The sequence below is a fragment of the Chrysochloris asiatica genome, unplaced genomic scaffold (assembly GCF_000296735.1).
Source record: "Chrysochloris asiatica unplaced genomic scaffold, ChrAsi1.0 scaffold00038, whole genome shotgun sequence".
In the NCBI taxonomy this organism is placed as follows: domain Eukaryota; kingdom Metazoa; phylum Chordata; class Mammalia; order Afrosoricida; family Chrysochloridae; genus Chrysochloris; species Chrysochloris asiatica.
In genome coordinates, this window is record NW_006408556.1 from 8,247,530 (window position 1) to 8,266,648 (window position 19,119).

Here is a 19,119-nt window from a genome sequence, read left to right on the forward strand (position 1 = left end):
ATTCTATGATTCTATCTTAGAGGGAATCTGAGGAAGCTTTTTTCCAAAGCGGACGCTACTTACGTGAAATGTGCATAACATTTAATGAACCTTAAACTTACTGCCCACAAAACAATATGAGCATGTTAATGGGAAAATTAATATTTTTCCATAGTTGTATGGTCTTCTTGTGAGTACAGCATTCATTCCCAGCATTTCAGAAGCCAGCTGACTTTCTCATTGTGCAGGTTAGGTTCTTTTTACAGAAAAAGCTCTCTCCTCAGTGTCCAACCTTCCATTCACTCGGAATGCAAAGACTGCTGGAGGAAGAGGACTAGGAAAAATATAACCACTGACCATATTTTCAAAGAATGCCTTTATGGCAAAATGGCATTCTGCTGACAGAAATTACCAAGACAAATGACTAACAAATCTGTAGAGACAAGTGGGATATCTTCATCTTCTGCATGAACCTTGTTCTTGCGTACTGTGCACATAGGATGGCTTGCTCTTAATGAGCACGCCATGCTCATGGGGGTGGGGGGGGAGGAGTGTTGTTTAGAATATATGCTGCCGCATCAATGAAGGAAAAGAACAATTAAGAAAATAAAATGACCATATTCATTTTCCAATACTACTCCAAAATTGCCTCTTATCCGTTCTGTAAATGTCCTGTAAATCTCCCTGCTCTTTTCAAGCTCTAACTCCGGGCCTCTCAATCACTGTTAACTACCAACTCCACACTCGTTCCCCCAAACTGAAAAACTGTATCCTTGGTTAAGAGTATTCCATCCCACTGCCACTCCTACCATCCTATGACAGCAAAAATACACACTAGACAAACAAAGCCTGGTTTCCCGTGTCCTTGGTATTCTCTCTTTCTTCCACACCTCAGTGACCAAAATCCATACAGAACACTCCTTGACTTGGTCAACAGAAACCATACCCTCTTCCCAAGTTCTCAATTAACACATTCCACACTCTTAATATTCAGAAAATTCAACCCCCTCATTAAACCTTTCAAACCCACCATACTCTTACAAACCCTCTCTTTCCTTTGATTTACTTAGATTCTGTGTTCTATTGTATAATCATGACCTCGCTGCATCCCCTTACTTCCCTTGCCTTCTCTAATACACTTGCTGGGCCAAGTCCAGTTATAAGTGACTCCAATTATCTATGTTCCCTGAACATAAATTCAAGTAACTGTATAGAGCTAGAAAACACCACACCATCAGATTTCATTTTAAATTCAATATAGCCCAGCAATCCTACTCTACTCCCTGTATACTTTCTGGGAACAATTTCACATTTGATCTTTCTAAGTCCTTTCTTTTCTACTGATGATTTTATATCTTATTTCACTGAAACTACAGAACTTCCCTCAGGTTACCAACCCAAAAGCTACCAAACTATGGACATCTAAAAATCTTGTTTTCATTGCTTCCTATTTCAATGGAGAATGTGTCCTTCCTGTTGAAGTCTAACCCTCCAAAAGTACTTCAGACTTCCCTTTCTCTTACCTATTCAAGAATTTTGAGCATCAGTTAGATCCCCTTTTTCCTACACCATCAATCTATCATAAACTGCTGGTCAAACAATGAGTTGTTTTATTTGAGGAAGTCATCAGCAATACCAGCTAAAATTACATTTAAAATATGTATGTATATCTATCTATCTATCTATATAAATATATATATATATAAGCTTTAACCTAGTAAGGTCATGCCTAGAATCTCCTCCCAAAATAAACTCATCAGTTTATATGGATGGATACACACACAGAGATGGTTATTGAAACATTCTTTTCAGCGCTAAAAATGAGTAATAATAGTAAAAGGTTGAATAAAATAATAATAAAATAAATCAGATCTGTAACAGTGAAACTGGCAGGATTTTCAAGATGCCAGATTTCACTTCCGGCCACTCTTTATCTTCTGTCCCCACCATAAGACCTGAAATGCTTTTTCAATGATAACCATTATTCTTGCTAAGCTGTTACGTGCCATCAAGTCAGTTCTGACTCTTTATCGGTCCAGCACTTTATCCTACGCTGCCACACCATACACACTTTTTTACTCTACTAGAAAAATTCAACAGAGTTGCTTATTCCCTTCATTGCTGAAACGATCTTTCTTGGCTTCTTTGATACCTCCCCTTCTCCTGAGTTACCATCTCATTAGCTGTTTTCTTTGCAAACTCTAGCTGCTCCACTTTCTAACCTCTAACTGCTGGCATTCTGCAGGGCTTGGTCCTAAATTCTCTTCTCAGGTGATCTCATTCATTCCCCTGGCTTTAAACATACCTACATGCCAAAAAGTTTTAAATTTCTACATGCCAAGCCTCTTCCCTGACCCTCCATATATTTACATTTGATTCTTACTTGAAATCTCACATGCAACTCAATTTCAGCATGAAATTTCAGTAAAACAAGAACTCTTAGTTCTGCATGTCCTCTCCAAACCTACTACCACAAAGCAAAAGCTGGGACACTCCCACTCAGCTTTTTCCACCTCAGGAAATGGTGCTATGACATACATGTTGTTGTTGTTGTTAGGTGCCATCGAGTCTGTACCGACTCATAGAAGATACTAAAACCAGACACACCACAATGCCAACTTTCTCTTTTCTCAATCCTTTGATACCTCATCCATCAACCAAACGATATCAGTTCTATCTTTACATTTCACCATCCATCCTCTTCTCTGTACCTCCACAGCCACTAACCTAACCCAAGCCAACAACTAGCTCTAACTGATCTCCCACCTTCTATTCTTAACCAACCACCATTTATAACCCATTCTCTATAAAGCAGCCATTGTGAGTTTGGTAAACTTAGATAATATTATGCAGCTCCTTTTACTTAAAAATTCTTCCAGTGGCTTCCCACTGTTCTTGAAAAACGGAGAAATGAATACCATGGCCTATTATGACCCAGCTGGTCCCAGATGCCCACTTATCCAGCACCATCTCACCTCACTCAGGCCACAAAAACATTCATTTCTTCTTCTGGAATTTTGTTTGTGGCATGCAGCAAACTCCTTCCTATCCCAGGGCCTATGAGCTTAATGCTCTTGCTGTATGCAATACTCTTTCTTAAGCACTTTCTTGACACCGCTGGCTCTTTCTCATCTTTCAGATCTCAATTTACAATTGTTGTTAATGTTGTTAAGTGCCATCACTTCATAGTGACCCTGTGTAGGGTTTCCGAGGAGCAACTAGTGCGTTTGAACCACTGACCTTTGTAGTTCAAACCAACCTTGCACATTAACCACAGCACCACACCAGGACTCCAAATTACCACTGTTGTTGTAAGGAGCTCAAGTAGCGTAGTGGTTACGAATTGGGCTGTGAACCGCAAGGTCAGCAGTTCGAAACTACCAGCTGTTCCGTGGGAGAAAGATGAGGCTTTCTGCTCCTGTAAGTGCTGTCAACTCAGTTCCAACTCATAGCAACCACTACAGGGTTTCCAAGGAGTGGCTGGTGGGTTTGAACTGCCCACACCTTATGGTTCAAATTAACCTTGTGGACCAGTACTTATCCTACAGTGCCACATCAGTACGCCTATTAAGAAGATACCCATTGTTATTTTCAACCACAATATCCTGCTGATATTTTCCTACCACTACTTCCTGTACTGGAAGTGTGGTGCTGTGAGTTAATGTGTTGGACTGCAAGGTCGGTTTGAACCACACATGGTGGGCGATCACTCCTTGAAAACCTTATACAGGGTCGCTGTGAGTCGGAACCAACTCGACAGGACTTAACAACTTCTTGTACATATTTTCATTTGTTTGCTATTCATTTATAAAGCAGTTCTTCCACTAGAATTAAGATCTTTGTAGTTCAAGATCTACTCTCAGAAGATAATGCAGAGTCTGACTCACAGAGAGCCATCAGTCTGGGAGAGAATCAACATCATGGTCAGATTTCTCCTACCGCAGCAATCATCCTCAACCCCTCTGCTTTTCGTTATTACTCTTCCATCCTCTCTGCTATTTCATGCTTCTCAAAAGCATTGTCTACTTATCAATATATTCTTTTTCCTAACACCTTTCAACCCACTTCTTTCTATATCACGCACAACATCGTTGCAAAATGATGGCCATTTGGACATTTCTTACTGACCTCTCTGGAATGTTTCACTCTGTTGATCACTCACTTAGATAACGATTCCTCCTTCTGATTTTCCTCCTATCTTACCACTTAGTCTCAGACTCCTAAAATCCTCCCTCCTCTTCTCCTTTTCTAAAATGGGGGTGTGTCCAAAGGTTCTAACCCAGAACTCAACCTCTAGTGAGTCACTCATCCACTCACACAGTTTCAGCAACTATCTATGTGAAAATAACTCCTACTTCCAAGTTTCAGACCATTTGCCTGTCTAGTTGACATTTCTATTCAGATTGGCAATTAAAATCCACCAGTTACTCCTTGGAAACCCTATACAGGGTCGCTATGAGTCAGAATTGACTCGACAGAACTTAACAACAACCTCCAACTTAACATATAGACTGAGAGTTTCCCCTATAAAATCTGGACCTTTTTCCAACCAACCCAGATCCTCCAAGACTACGCTAATAAATTTTCCTCCTTTGTATTTTCAAACTTGCCTATAGCCCCACTTTGTTGTTGTTAAGTGCTGTGGAGTCAGTTCTGAATCACAGAGACCCTGTATAGGGTTTCAGAGGCATGGTGAGTTAGTTAGAACCGCCAAACTTGCGGTTCAAACCGACCTTGAGGTCAAGCGCTTATCCTACAGTGCCACATTAGGACTCCCCAACTGCCTACTAACTTGTTGGTAATCCTACCTACCAACATCAGACCCACTGAATCTAAATCTCCAAGGCAAAGACCCTGGCATCTGTACTTTTAAAAGCTTGTTGTTGTTACTAAGTGCCTTCCAGTTGGTTCCGACCCTAACGACCCTGTAGAGGGTTTCCAAGGAGCAACTGGTGAACTTGAATTGAACCACCAACCTTGCAGTTCAAACCAACTTTGCAGTCTAGTGCATTAACCCACAGTGCCACACCAGGACTCCTTTAAAAGTATATATATACCTGATGCACAGCCAGGATTAACAATCATTTTGGCCCTCCCTGAGGACAAGGAGCATGAGGGTTTAGTGTTGTGACATACTACCCAAAATGGTACTGACGCATGGAAGCTACCCACCTCTTCCCTGTCAAAGGAAAGAATGGAAGGATGCAACAGTGGGTGGGAAGGGAAACAATACATTTAAAATAAATCTGAAATTAGGTTTGAATGCTCTTACACACATGGGTAAAAGAACACACTGCCAGGAATACAATCTTTACATAGAGCCACTGTTTTGCTTTCTCAGTTTTCTTCTTTTCTTTCCTGCAGCTAAACTGTTCCCTGTGCTTCATACTGTACGTAAAGAATGACAGCTTTAGCTTAAGACATGTTAGTCCTAAATGGCTCAGTACAAGTCAGTTCTCACATCTCTAATGCTTCATGCTCCGCCTTCTTGACCTTATAAATACTGACTAGAAAAGCACAAAACACACAAAATGTCAGCCACAGCACACTTGGACTCGCCTCAAAATGCCGAGTTAAAGCTCATGAAATAAAGCCATGGAGTGGGAGAAAATGGTTCCAAACCATTCAAAGAGAGCAATGACACAGTGCTTTTGTAGCAAGAATGCATAAAACATAAAAAAGTGGTATAGAATTAACACTTTGCAATCAAGCAAGCAAACAAATACTAAATATCTAATAGATGTCTTAATTTGGGGAAGAGGCACTGCAGAAACATGGCAGAATTATCTTTATATCGCTCTAGTTGCCCTCGGAAACCCTGTACAGGGTCGCTATGAGTCGGTTCCGACTCCACGGCACATAACAACAACAACAACAAGTTGCCCTAAGCACAACAGCCTCAGCGTGTATTTATTGAATGAATGAATGATCAATAGGTAAGTTTTTAAAGGATTACTCACATTTGCCTTCCTAATCAAAGAGCTTCATATGTCTTATCAAAAAAAAAAATATGTAACAAATGCCTAAACACACCTAAGGAACCCTGGTGGCACAAGAGCTTCGCACTCAGCTGCCAAGTGAAAGGGAGAAGGACCAGGTGATGTGTCCCTGTGAAGACGAAAAGTCTAGAAACCACATGGGGCAGTTCTACTCTTTCACATGGGATTGCTATTAGTGGAAAATTGCTTTGATTGCATCTAACAGAAACAAGATGCACCTGGTAATACGTCAGCACACAGTATATTAAAAGAACCACACAGGCTTGCCTTTTACATTTCAGAGTTTATCATACAAACGCCTGTTGGTGGCCCTGTCTCCTAGCACCAGCACCACAGATAATGGACACAGCTATAGCCAACCATATCCCCCCTCCCCCTTCAATGTGTCATGCTCTTTCACAACACCATAAGGTTTTACATAATACTGTTTGTTCCCTGTGCCCAAAATAACCTTCTCACCTAGAAAACTCCTACTCATCCTTCGAGACCTAGATAAATGTTACCTGCTCTCATCTGAATTCCCCATAACAATGGCTCTCTTTTGTGTTCTGCTCCTACACTGTTTGTAAATACCTTTGTTGTTAACATAAATCTCATCTGCATTATAAAGGTTAACTGATATGAATAATGCAGACACATCATATACAATTCAAGATATATGGGGAAATAAATAACTCACTTTCCTTTTATAGGTTTGGGAAAGTTTCACACGGTGGGGTAAAAAGCAAAAATTTGCTTGGATAAATTCCAAAAAGAGCATTCCAAATGACCAAGTAAAAGTCACACTCCCAGTAAACTGTAACCTGTTTAAAAATTGTGTTGTGGGGTCATTCGATACAAATGACCAGTACCTAGCAAAAGTTAGGAGTTTACTTACTGAACTGAATTGAACTCTTGTCTTACTGAACAACTTTGTGTTAACAAGTTCTGTAGAATCTTTACAAACTCCCACTAAAGAGCAGACTGTCCTAACTGCAAGGTACACTACACTTTGCCTCACCTTTGAAAAAAAGAGCAATCTTTTTAGAAGTAGCCAGCAAACAGCTTACACCTTGAAACTTCACATTAACAATCCAAATTGTTTTCTAGTTTGACACATTTCAATAATGAAATATCTTAACCACCCTGAAATTAGAGGGTTTTTAAAATAAACTATATATAAAACTATCCTCTATACAAATCTGTTCAGCTATTATATTGATAGAATGTTGCAGTTGAGATCTAAGCATGTCCACATAACTCATATGGAATGTAATGCTAAAATTTAACATGTAAAATATAAAACAAAACAATGTGTTAAAATTTGTGTTGTCTATTATTAGCAAAGGTATAAACAAAATTAATAAAGATATAACAAGAATTCAGTAGTAAAGCTATGTAATGAGTTCAGTGATTCTTAACTGGATTAGTACATACATCTAAGTATAAATTTCAAAAAGAACATGGTGGCTACCCTTACACCCAATGCCTAACCATGGATCACACTTTATCCAAGATATTCTGGGGTTTACATGGCTTATAGAATTTTTCTTGTAAGATTCACTTAAATAAAAACATGTTGTAAGAAGTGCTCCCATTCTTGGTGGAAAAGTTCCTGGATGCTTTCAATAACCCTGATGTAAACAGAGTAATTCTCCTTGTGCCGACATGAAAATCAAATTAGGGATGGTGGTGGTTATGTGCCATGGAAATCATTTCTGACTTATAGCGACCATGTATAGTGTTTCCAAGGCTATAAAACGTCATGGGAGCAGAAAGTCTTCATTTTTCTCCTGTGGAACTGCTGGTAGATTCGAACTGCTGACAGGTTAGCAGTTCAGTTCATAATCCACTTAGCTACCAGAGGTTGGAGTACTGCTCATGAAAACAAACCTAATTATGATTTCTCTTGGGAGAAAGTGATTCATAAGAACACACACATATTTACATGTTCACATCAATTTACAGCTATTCTACAGCCCACTAATGATTTATAAAACTCTCAGGAGTGGAGGGGCAGACAAGTAGAAGCACCAACGCTGCCAACTAGAATTTGGGGGGAAGGAGGATGAAGGTTGTCTGTACCAACAGAATGCTGTTCATCAGCGCCAGTGCAGTGCTCACTCCGAGGGATAGTTCTCGTTTTATACCCTTAATAACATATCGCAGGTTCTAAAATGCAGTATATGAGCCTTGACTGTACAAACAAATTGCCAGCTGTCTCATAAAGGACAACCACATTTAGTAAAAGGCAAATGGTAGCAAAGAATAAATGTAAATAAAGATAGCTACATATGTTGCAGTTTTCCAACTGGAAAGTGACAATGGTAAGAGGAGCAGGGGAGGGAAAGGATTAAGCATGAAAAGGAAAAGCTGCATGTATGGCAGACTAGTTGACTATTCAGTTGGTCCAGTAATATACAGTGCAGCAAAGAATGCCAATTAAAGTTGCTGGTGTCAAGATTTACATCCAGAGATATGAAGGCTAAAGAAACCATGGGAGTCCAACCAATCCACCCCCCTGCTATCATATAAAATACACTAAACTGGGATGAAGTGTGAGAAAAGTACTTTTTGTACACTGTAATGTTCTATAGAAACCCATGGTATTGCTGTTACTTTAAAGAGTTTACTCTCCTTTTAACTGTAACTTTATAAAAATTTCTAAATTCTTTCTGCAGTTTTTCATTTCCAATAAACAGAGTTGTAGTTAACCATGTTATTATCATACTTTTTATTTCCTTAAGAATCTTCAGACAGTATATGCTGCCCAAATGGAGATCTTGTAGGTGCAAAGCATGAATGGAAATATGAACAAGCCTACCCTACCCCTTCCTTTCCAAGTCTTATCATAGACTGTCAAGACTTACTAAGTCATGTCCTGGGAGCCCTCACACCTTTAAGAACCAGCCACTGGTTCAAGGTTATGACAGGAAGGGCTACGGAAATGCTCAGCCTTCCTTGACAAAAAGAGTCAAGGGGAAAGTGTGAAGAGAAGCTAAAATGTTTGACTTCACCACCCACCTTAAAAGGACTACTTCATCCAACTGAAAATGAAAATGAACCACCACCAGCTAAGAAAGAACCATCTAACAAAGGAAGAATTTCTGCAAGTGACCTTGGTTACCCTTCAATACTGCAGTCATTCCAAACATACTGGCACCAGAGTAAATGTAGCCAAGAAGAATCTAACATTTATATTGTATGATTTAACTTCAATTTTTCATATAATTTTAGCAGACCTATTTATGTGGATATAATTTAATTCTAAAGTATTTGGGAAATACATTTACTCCAGTTGTGCCTGAAAAAAGGAAAGAAAAGTAATTTTCCAATTTTACAGATGCTTCCAGAATTCTGTCTGAAGACGGATTAATCTACAGTTCCTCAGCTGCAGAATATTCCTTCTATTTCAAAGACTTTGTATATGAGCTATTAAACCCATTAGATCAATAGCAATTCCTCCCACCTACTCTTAAAAAACTGATTTAATGAGAACAGTATTTTCTTATTCAAGACTTTCTTTTTTAAGGGAACACAATCCTATGTGATTGCAGTCAATAGTTCCTCTTACATCATGACAACTTCATATAAACAGAGCCTGGGGCAGGGCAATGAGGCAAAAATGCTGGGTGGTAAATAAGTGAATTTGTTTAAAAGACACCATCATGGAATTTGAACTTAAAACTAGACTTAACTTTAGAAGGTTAAGCTAAAAGGAAACTAACATGAACTTGTTCTCAGAAACACACAGGAGCTCCAAGCTTCACAATACAGAAAAAGGAAGTGCTATGTGGCATTGTGAGATGAAGCACTGGACCACAAGGTCAATGGTTCAAATTTACTAGCCGCTCCTTGGAAACCCTCTTCAGCGTTGCTAAGAGTCAGAACTGATTCAACAGCACCTGACACCAACAAGCACAGAACTGTTCATTGAATCATTTATTTCAATACCCTCTCTCTCTATTTCCCCCCTTCCACAACCAAAGGGCAATAATTATTTTCTCTGGATCTGTATACTAACAGAGATGACAGAAATATTATGCTGTTCTTGGTTTAGACAATACAAGCAATGGGAGGCCTCCAGATACAGTCATCAGCTACTAAGGTCTCCCTCGCTCTCTCCTGTAAGTCTTTTATATATAAAAAGCATTGAATAAATCATAAAGCACTGCTTGACATACCAAAAATTAAATATGGAGAAAGAGGGTGGATCAATGTGCATTGTCTCACAAATATAGTAGTTTCAAAGATAATTGGTAATGTTCTCTTATTCCACAGAAGTGAGGGTTAAATATAGTCACTCTATACAGAGACTGATGATCTTCAGGATGTGTAAATTATATATTACAGTTACATAACAGACTAAATCACAGTCATCAACAAAAGAAAATTTGGCACAATTCTTGAATTTTTATGATTCTAGTTCATAAGTAGAGCCTCAATAGAGGAGAAAAAAATCTTGCCTTAAACTATCCTGCAAATAGCCTCATACCTCAGGGCAGGTAACAACCATTTCCCAAAGTGATGGAAGAGACAGGATCATCGTCATTGTACTAGAAAATATGAAGGAGGGTCTTTGTTTTCAATGTTATCTTAAATAAAAACAACACCCAGCCATTCCATGGATTAAAAATAAAATAGAAGACAGGTTCAACTAACCAAACACAAGTAGAACTGTGTGCTTTGATACCAACGGACTGGCTGTTACTTTAGGTCCCTAAGTGAAGACCAGTCAACTTTTGTTGTTGTTAATATTTTGTTGAGTTTCTGGTGAAACTTTAACACAGACAAGTTAGGTTCCCACTTGGCAATTTTCACACAAATTGTTCAGTGACATTAGTGACACTGATCAAAATGTGTCAGCATTCTCTGTGTTCTGTTTCCTTTCCAGTACTCTAGTTTCCCTACCCCGCCCCCCCCCCATATCTTCTCATCTTTGCTTTTGAATAGTTGTTGACCTATTGTTCTCATACTGATGGTTTTTAAGGAGGGCACCAATCTTCTACGTAATAACATTTTGTGTGCCAATTTGCATGGATTTTTTTTTTTTTTTTTAATGAGAATCCAAGCTATTGCTCCACAATTTTGCCCCATTCTAAACACCTGGGACCATCTACTGTGAAACTGGTCAGAATGGTCAGTGATGGTAGCCAGGCACCATCTAGCTCTTCTGGCATCAAGACAGTTGAAGTTGTGGCTTCTGGAGACTTGCTGTTTCTCTGAGTTTTTGGTTACCACCTTCTTACTGTTTTGCTCTTGACAAGTAGTGTCCTACAGTTGTGTCTTAGGAATTCACTAACATTTAGTGAAAGAACACAGATCCTTAAAAAACACTTTAAAAAATCTGGACAGCACAAACCAGAGCCTGGCAAAGAACTTGCTCGTGTCTAGTGCAGGTGGAAGGGTTACATGGTCCCATACTGTCATGTATAAGCCACCTACTGTAGACAATAAGTAAGGATCAAGAGCTCTCAGCTGGTGACATGCGGGAATGTCCAAATGCTCTGCCTCAGGTTCCTATGACGACAGAGAAGCAAGAAGTCTCCTTGGGCTTATTATTTTTAGATGGACCCAATTAACATTTATCTCTGACAAGCTCATCCTTTAATCTCCCACACAAAAACAGCCACTATTACTCTGTAATATCTATTAAGCAGTCACAGTTATCTGAGTAAAGTACCATCATAGAAAAAAACAAAGTAGTGCTTAACCCAAGAAAACAGGAGACACACATCAGGAACGTAAAGAACAACCAACCTCCAAAAGAACATTCTGTCCCTCATGCCATCAAACGGTGACTCTTCTACCTTCCATTCAACAAAATTTAGTCTTAGCACTCTAAAAATGTAAAAATTAGTCTCTTTGAAAAGAAGCTGGTATTGTAAGTATTTTGAGAATTCAAGTCAATACTCAGAGGACTTCCAAGTGCCTAGAATACCAAAAAGCCTATCAATCCTGATAAAATTGGAGACACTGGATAATCTAAGGGTGCCCAAGTCATTCCACTCAGGCTAAATCATATTTCAAGATGATTATGAAGGATTCAAGAAGCCTGGTGGCATAGTGGCTAAGTACTCAGCTGCTAGCCAAAAAGTCAGCTGCTAACCAAAACAGAATGCCACACCTTCTGCTTCTGTAAAGATTACATCTTTGGAAGCCTTATATGAGGCAGTCCTAACCTGTAAATTCACTAACAGTCAAAAAGAACTCAGTGCAGTGCAGTTTTTGGTTTATGAAGGAGTCAATGCTGACCCAGATTCACAACAAGCAACATGACTTGTAACCTTTGGAACACTGTCAACACTTCTTATGAGATCCCCAGGCCAGATAAAAATAAAACATTTCATAAGGCGAGGATTACCTTAAACCTTAAGAGCCTTGGAAAACTCCAGCAGTAGCTGGCTTTCTTTCTGAAACCAATTTGTTTTCCCAGTAATTAAATATCAAAGTACTCCTAGTGCCAAAAAGAAAAATCATTTTCAGCCTTTTTAGGTATAGTAGGACATGAGCCATGTGTACCATCTCAGATACCTACACAACCTTTCTTTCTTCTTGTCTATTTCTCTCTTTTTATGGTGTTCTATTCAAGCTACTTTTGGACTTGGGTAAGATACCACACTGCAGGGCACAGGATCTACTTTCCTGAGGAGCCACACAGGGCCTGGATTATGCACTTTAGGAATGTCGGGAATCAGTTCCCGATAAAGTGAACTTCAAATAATTAGGAACAGGAAACTGCGGGGGATGGGGGAAGGGGGAGACACACACACCAACTCTCTTTTTCTTCGTCTACTCCAATTTGTACTACTCCAATTACTCCTCCCTTGGTGTCCTGTTGGCAAATGAACATGGCTGATGAGTTAACCTGTTGTGTCTCTTAATACTGTTGTGAACCAAAACCTAGTTCTAAAATTCATCAAGTCGATATAGTTATTTCCTTGCTTTGACTCTTTTTTCCATTACCTGTAAATGCCTGGACGACCTGCACCTCCCAAAAGCCATCAATATCTCAGTCCTTGCCAGAGTTTTTGTTTCCAGAGAACATAGGCTTAGTCACTAGGTTTATGAGAATTCCAAATAAAAATTAAAAAGGAACAGTTAAAATGTGCATCTTCAAAATACAGTTTAAGAGTTAAACATTAATAAATTCTAGGAAGAAACAGAAAAATTATTAGGCACTGAAAATCTAAAAGACCAGGGTGAATATAGAATCAGGTGTCAAGGACTGAGAAAGCACTCAGGCAGCAGTGATAGATACAGAATTTATTTCATGTGCTCCAAAAACCAACTTCAGAGGTCAGCACTGGGCATTTTCATTAATGATACACCATCTGTTGCCTATACAAGATTCTTTCCTTCTTAATAGCAGAGTCCTGGTTGTATTAGTGTCCACTCATCCCTCAGAGAAATGACCTAGGGAAGATATCCTATCCAGAGATAAATCTTGACCAGTAATCACCACAGATACATTGTATTCAGCAGTGACTGACTTGAGGTTGATAACGCCAACAAGTTTTAGCCAATGATAAATGGATGTCTGCTAAGGGACTTCTATGAAAACTCCTAGGTACACTAAGGGACAAATTAACATCCAGGTCTGATACTCATCCCATCATACTCTGCTGTAATAGTCATCCTGTGGCCAGGAAAAGGTCCAGTCTGAGGGCAAAGCCAACGTAACAATGATGGCAGCGCCTAAAAACCAAACGCATGCTAGGTTCTTGACAATGTCATTAAGACATCATCAACTTTAACTAACCCTGAAGTTGCACAACCTCTGCACTTTCACATGAGAAAAATTTACTTCTACTTATTCAAGCTTCTTTGAGCCAGGTTTCCTATTGTTGTGGCTGCATGCCTCTTCACTGACCCATAAAGCACCTGGCTTGTTGGAGATCCATTTGAGTACACACAATCACATGCCATTGTACAAATGATAAGGTTAGATTTCAAAAGACCTGCTCTTTTGCCATCAAGTGCTTGCAATCTATATTTCTAAAAGACATACAAAATAAATTTAGAATAAAAAGTGATCAAGTGAAGAAATAATGATGATGCACAGATATGTAAAATAAAGAAATCATCAGTGTGGGACATCAGAAGCGGTTGCCGAAAGGAGATGAAACTGATACACATGTTTTTCACACACCAGAAAGGCAAGCTATCTAAATTCAATTAGTGTAATTCAACTTCCAGGAAGCTCTTTCTGCAGACACCTACAGCTCTATGAGGCCAGTACAGCATCCCCTGGCATGCAGAAAATGCTGCTGCCTTTACTATGAGAGCTCAGAGATAAACAACAGACGCAAAATGGGCTAGTTAGAACTATTTCCTGAGATTTTTGTCCTTAGAATTATAAAAAGTGAGTCTCTGAGGACTTGGGTTACAAGTGTTTTTTTCAAAATTCAGAAATGTATACTTAAAGATCTGCGCATTCCCTTTGTATATAAATTTTACATAGAAAATGTAAACAAATATTAATGATATGTGGGTTTAAATGTTTAAGGAGAACTGTACTCATGTTTGCAATTCATTCTAAACTATGTATTTTACAGATGTATTAATGGATAGAGAGGAATAGGTAAGACAGATGGAAAGAGATTGATAGAAGTATAGTTACATACAGTAATGTGAACAAGTGGTTGCTTTAAACTTCTGTCAGTATTTTTTGCTTTTAGTTTTAAATTTTTCATAATAAAATTGGGGAGGGAAAACGAGTCTCAGTGCCACTTTGCTGACAACGCTATGAGTTATGGTCCAGGAGTTCTCCCTGGTCATTATTTCCCAGGGTATGGAGGGAACTTGTTTCAGAAAATGAACACTCAGAAAGAACCAGGAACAAAGAATAAAGGGGTGTGCAAGTGTCTAAAGTGGTCTGGGTTCCAGATACTCCTGAGACCCAGTTGCGTTCCTATCCTGGGAACAGTTATGTAAGTGTGTGTGTGGGGGGGGGAATGGTTTATACCAACGCTGTCAAAATCCTATCAATTACCACAAAAGATCCTGACTAATATACAATCCTAAAGTCCTGGTGTGATGCTGTAGGATAAGCACTGGACTATTCTCTGGTGTGGCACTGTGGGTTAATGTGCCAAACTGCAAAGCCGCTTTAACTGCAAGGTGGGCAGTTCAAGTTTACCAGCTGCTCCTTGGAAACTCTATACAGGGAGGGTCACCATAGGTCAGCATCAACTCGACGGCACTTAACAACAACTCTCTGGTAGCGTAGTGGTTATGAATTGGGCTGCGAACTACAAGGTCAGCAGTTTGAAACTACCAGCTGTTCCAAGGGAGAAAGATGAGGCTTCCTCCTCCTGTAAAGATTTACAACCTCAACCCTGTACAGGATCACTATAAGTTGGAATTGACTCCACAGCACATAATCACTACCACCACTAACCACGAGGTCAGCAGTTTAAATCCAGCCACCATTCTTTGGAAACCCTACACAGGGTCACTATGAGTCAGAACTGACTCCACAGCACTTAACAAGGTAGTAGTAAAAAGATCAGAGAGAAAGATGGCCTCTGAAGCAGTATTTGTAAGAGAAGAATACAGAAAGGACCTGATTATTCAATAAACACAGTGTACTGTTAAGTGATGTGGTGTAGGCTCTGACTCATAGTGACCCTGTGTAGAGTTTTGGGGCTTTAAATCTTCAAGGGAGCAGAAAGCCTCATCTTTCTCACATGGAGCAATGACATTATGCTGTTGTTGTTGTTAAAAGTGCTGTCAAATCAGTTCCGACTCATACTGACCTTGTATAGTGTTTCCAATTAGTGGCTGGTGAGATTGAACTGCTGACCTTGCAGTTCAAACCTACCTTGTAGTTCAGCACATTAACCTGCCGCACCACACCAGGACTCCATGCTATTGATAAAATATTCAATTAAAATCTCACACACAAAAAAATATATGAATGTCCAGAATCTTCTGAGGTGGGAAATTTCCACTTGAAAGGACAAGTAGACCAGCCTGGAGCGGCTAGAAGAACCAAAGATAGTTCTTGAAAGAAAGTCCAGCAGCAAAAATCATAAACAACAACAGCAGTCTGATTGACAAGAACAAGCAAGCTGTTCACCCGGGAGTCAACACAAGTGGTCAGGTCCCCTCAAAGCAAACCCCCTTCCCAAGACTAAGACTCAAGGGGAATATACAAGCTCTTGAATGGTGACCACATTGGTCACTGTAAAGGTTAAGTGGCAGAAAATCAGCCACGAAGTGGTGTGCAAAGTCCGACCACATTCAATAGACTCTTGTGAACCCAGGTTGACACCTGATTAGCCAGCAGTATGGCAAGGCCCAGGGACTCCTGGGCCCAGAGACAGTAACATGGCCACAGAGGATTAGAGCGGACAGTGAAGCGTCCAGCTGATATTAAGTGAGGGGAGATGCACAAGAACACCCATACTTGCAGATAGAACCCACTTGACCTGGCTTCAATGGCTGGATGATCAGAACTCGACTAGAAGAAAGAGGAGGGGAAAAGAAGCCTAATCCTCTACAGTGTGATGAACTTGGCCTATAACTTACAGATGTAGTAGCTCAAAAGAGGGAACTAATCTTTACAGCAAGGATCATTCCCATCCCCTCGGTACACAAGGGTGGACAGGGATGCGCAACTTAGACACTGGCTACGCAAAATGGAGGGGCTACAAAGGCAAGAACTGACTGGCTTACAAGCTTTCAAGAGGGAGCCTAGTTCCAGAGGGGGCAGGGGAAGGTAGAATCTCCACTGAGTGGTTCCCAATCTGTCTGGACAGGGCTGATAAAAAGAAATGTGGATAGGACTCTTGTGGTACAATAGTGAATAATTGCTATAAGTATTGACTGTGAGGGTTGGAAACGTAAAAGCAGATGTTTTTTAACAAAAGGAGGGGTGTGGTTGACTGCAGTCCAGGAGCGGAGGTCCCTGGAACCATCAAGGGAGAAGAGCAGAATGCGGGACCCTATCCAGAGAAGCAGCTACACCAAAGATGGAGGCAGAGATGACGATGTGGAGAGATGGAGTGGCTGGGGACTCATGACGCAGGGAGGGAGAGTGGCTGTGTGCTGATGGCCAGTGTAGGGGGAGGTATGCAGACTTGTGGGTGTACCCTTTGGTTGTCTGATGATGCATGGAGGGGAATATAATTATTGCAATGAAATGAAATACAATAGGATGAATGTAAAGCTGGTGTTCTCCCATGTAAACTATAACATAATTCACAATTTAAAAAAAAATATATATATATGGATGTTTATCTATACACACATACTTTGGATGCCATTTTTAAATCTGAAAAAATGAACTAAGAAAAAAATCACATAAAAATACACAAAAAGTGTCAACATTGATACCTTTGGGTTTAGAATGATTTGCCAAATTTGGGCTTCTCTTATTTCCTAAGTTTCCTTCAACAGCATGTATTAAAGAAATCTCTCATGGCTCACTTTCTGGGTAACTTTCTCACCATCAGTGTTCTTAATCTTCCAGTCATTTTCCAGGACTTGGGGAACAGCAGCCCAGAGGTTAAGAGTCTAACCTATGAAGTCTTCCTATCTCCGTTAAAATTCCAGCTCTGTTTTTTACCATAATTTCATCATCTAAAAAATGGGGAAATAGTACATTATCTAATAGGTTTGGTGTAGTGCTGTAGGATAAGAACTGGACAGCCGCTCCTTGGAAAATCCTATTTACAGGGTGGTCACTATGAGTCTGAACAGACTTGAAGGCACTTAATATAACACATAAAATACTTAATGGTGCTTGGCACATGGATGTTAACTATGATCATTATCATCCTTATTAACATAACATTGTGCCTGATGATCTTGTTTTCTACCATAATAACAGTACTTAACTAATTAACTCATTCATTTTCCGTCCTCTCTTCTTCTAAATACCTGTTTTTGTACCTAGTCTGTCTCTCTCCTTTCAGTCATACCTTTATACATTCTTTCCAAATACCCACTCAGTGTCCAGCATTGTCCCAGACACAACAATAGGTCCTCCTCCTTTCTGAGGCTGACTGCACGTTCCATCTTACCCTTCTCCTAAGCTCTAGCTCCTTGCCAGTTCATTCCATCACCCTCCTCAAATTCTCTCTCTCTCCCTTTCCACTAACTTCTCTCCCTCTAACTGAAAATGTACATGTCTGTCCTTCTGTAATGCTGCAGGATAAAGCACTGGACTGCAAGGTCGGTTTGAGCCACAGTTCAAACTCACCAGCTACTCCTTGGAAACTCTATACAGGTTCACTGTAAGTCAGAACTGACTCGATGACACTTAACTATTTTTATATTTCTTCTTCCTTTCACATCAATCCTACTTCTTAAAGCAAAGTATTGCAGTCTCGTTCTCTACTAAAACTTCCCTTACTCCAACATTGCAGATGGTCCCTTTATTGTCAAATCTAATTATTCTTTTAGGCCTTATTCTGTTTGATCTGCATTCTCTGACACAGCGGACTCTCTTTTTTAATATAAGTACTGTTAATGCGGACTCCTGATGTGGTGCTGTAGGATAAGCACTGGACTGAGAATCAGAGTCGGAGGTTCAAACCCACTAGCTGTTTCTCAGAAACCCTGTATAGGAATAGACTTGACGGTACTTAATGACTGTTACACCACGTTGGTTCTTCTCTCAAATCTTTCACTGTTTTGCCACGTTTTCTAAAACCAAATGTTCCTCAAGGAATAGGCCCACCTCTTCCTATTCTCTCTACTGTGCTCTTAACTCTTTGCATGGCTTCAAAGATGAGCAGAAGATAACAGCCATGTTCCCAGCTCCAACCCTGACCTCTCCATTTCCACCTGCCTGGCAGATGGATAGACTAGCATTTCAATCTCAGCATATCTGAAAATCTTAGATTCCATCCAGAAACTGCTCATTATTCGGATTTGCCTACTATAGTTCGAGATGCCAGATACGTGTGTACGCTAACAAGGAGAAAACTGCTTTAAAATGAGGGCGGCCAGACACACTCTCTTCAGGTTTCAATGACAATGCCTCTGGCACACATCTCGACCTCTCCATTTTTCTTTTATCTATCCCAGCTCCTGGGGGGTGCAGATTGGCACTGGACTGCAAAGCACAAGGCTGGCAGTTGAAACCCACCAGCTGCTCCTTAGTGACCCTATACAGGGTCACTATGAGTCAGAACCGACTTGATGACAC

General features: G+C 40.0%; 1 protein-coding gene across 1 annotated transcript in view; it reads right to left on the bottom strand.

The window, feature by feature from the left end:
• The window catches only part of BTBD9 (BTB (POZ) domain containing 9), a 537,095-nt gene that overhangs the window by 441,609 nt on the left and 76,367 nt on the right, over nt 1-19,119 (bottom strand). The gene's annotated exons all lie outside the window — the stretch shown is intronic.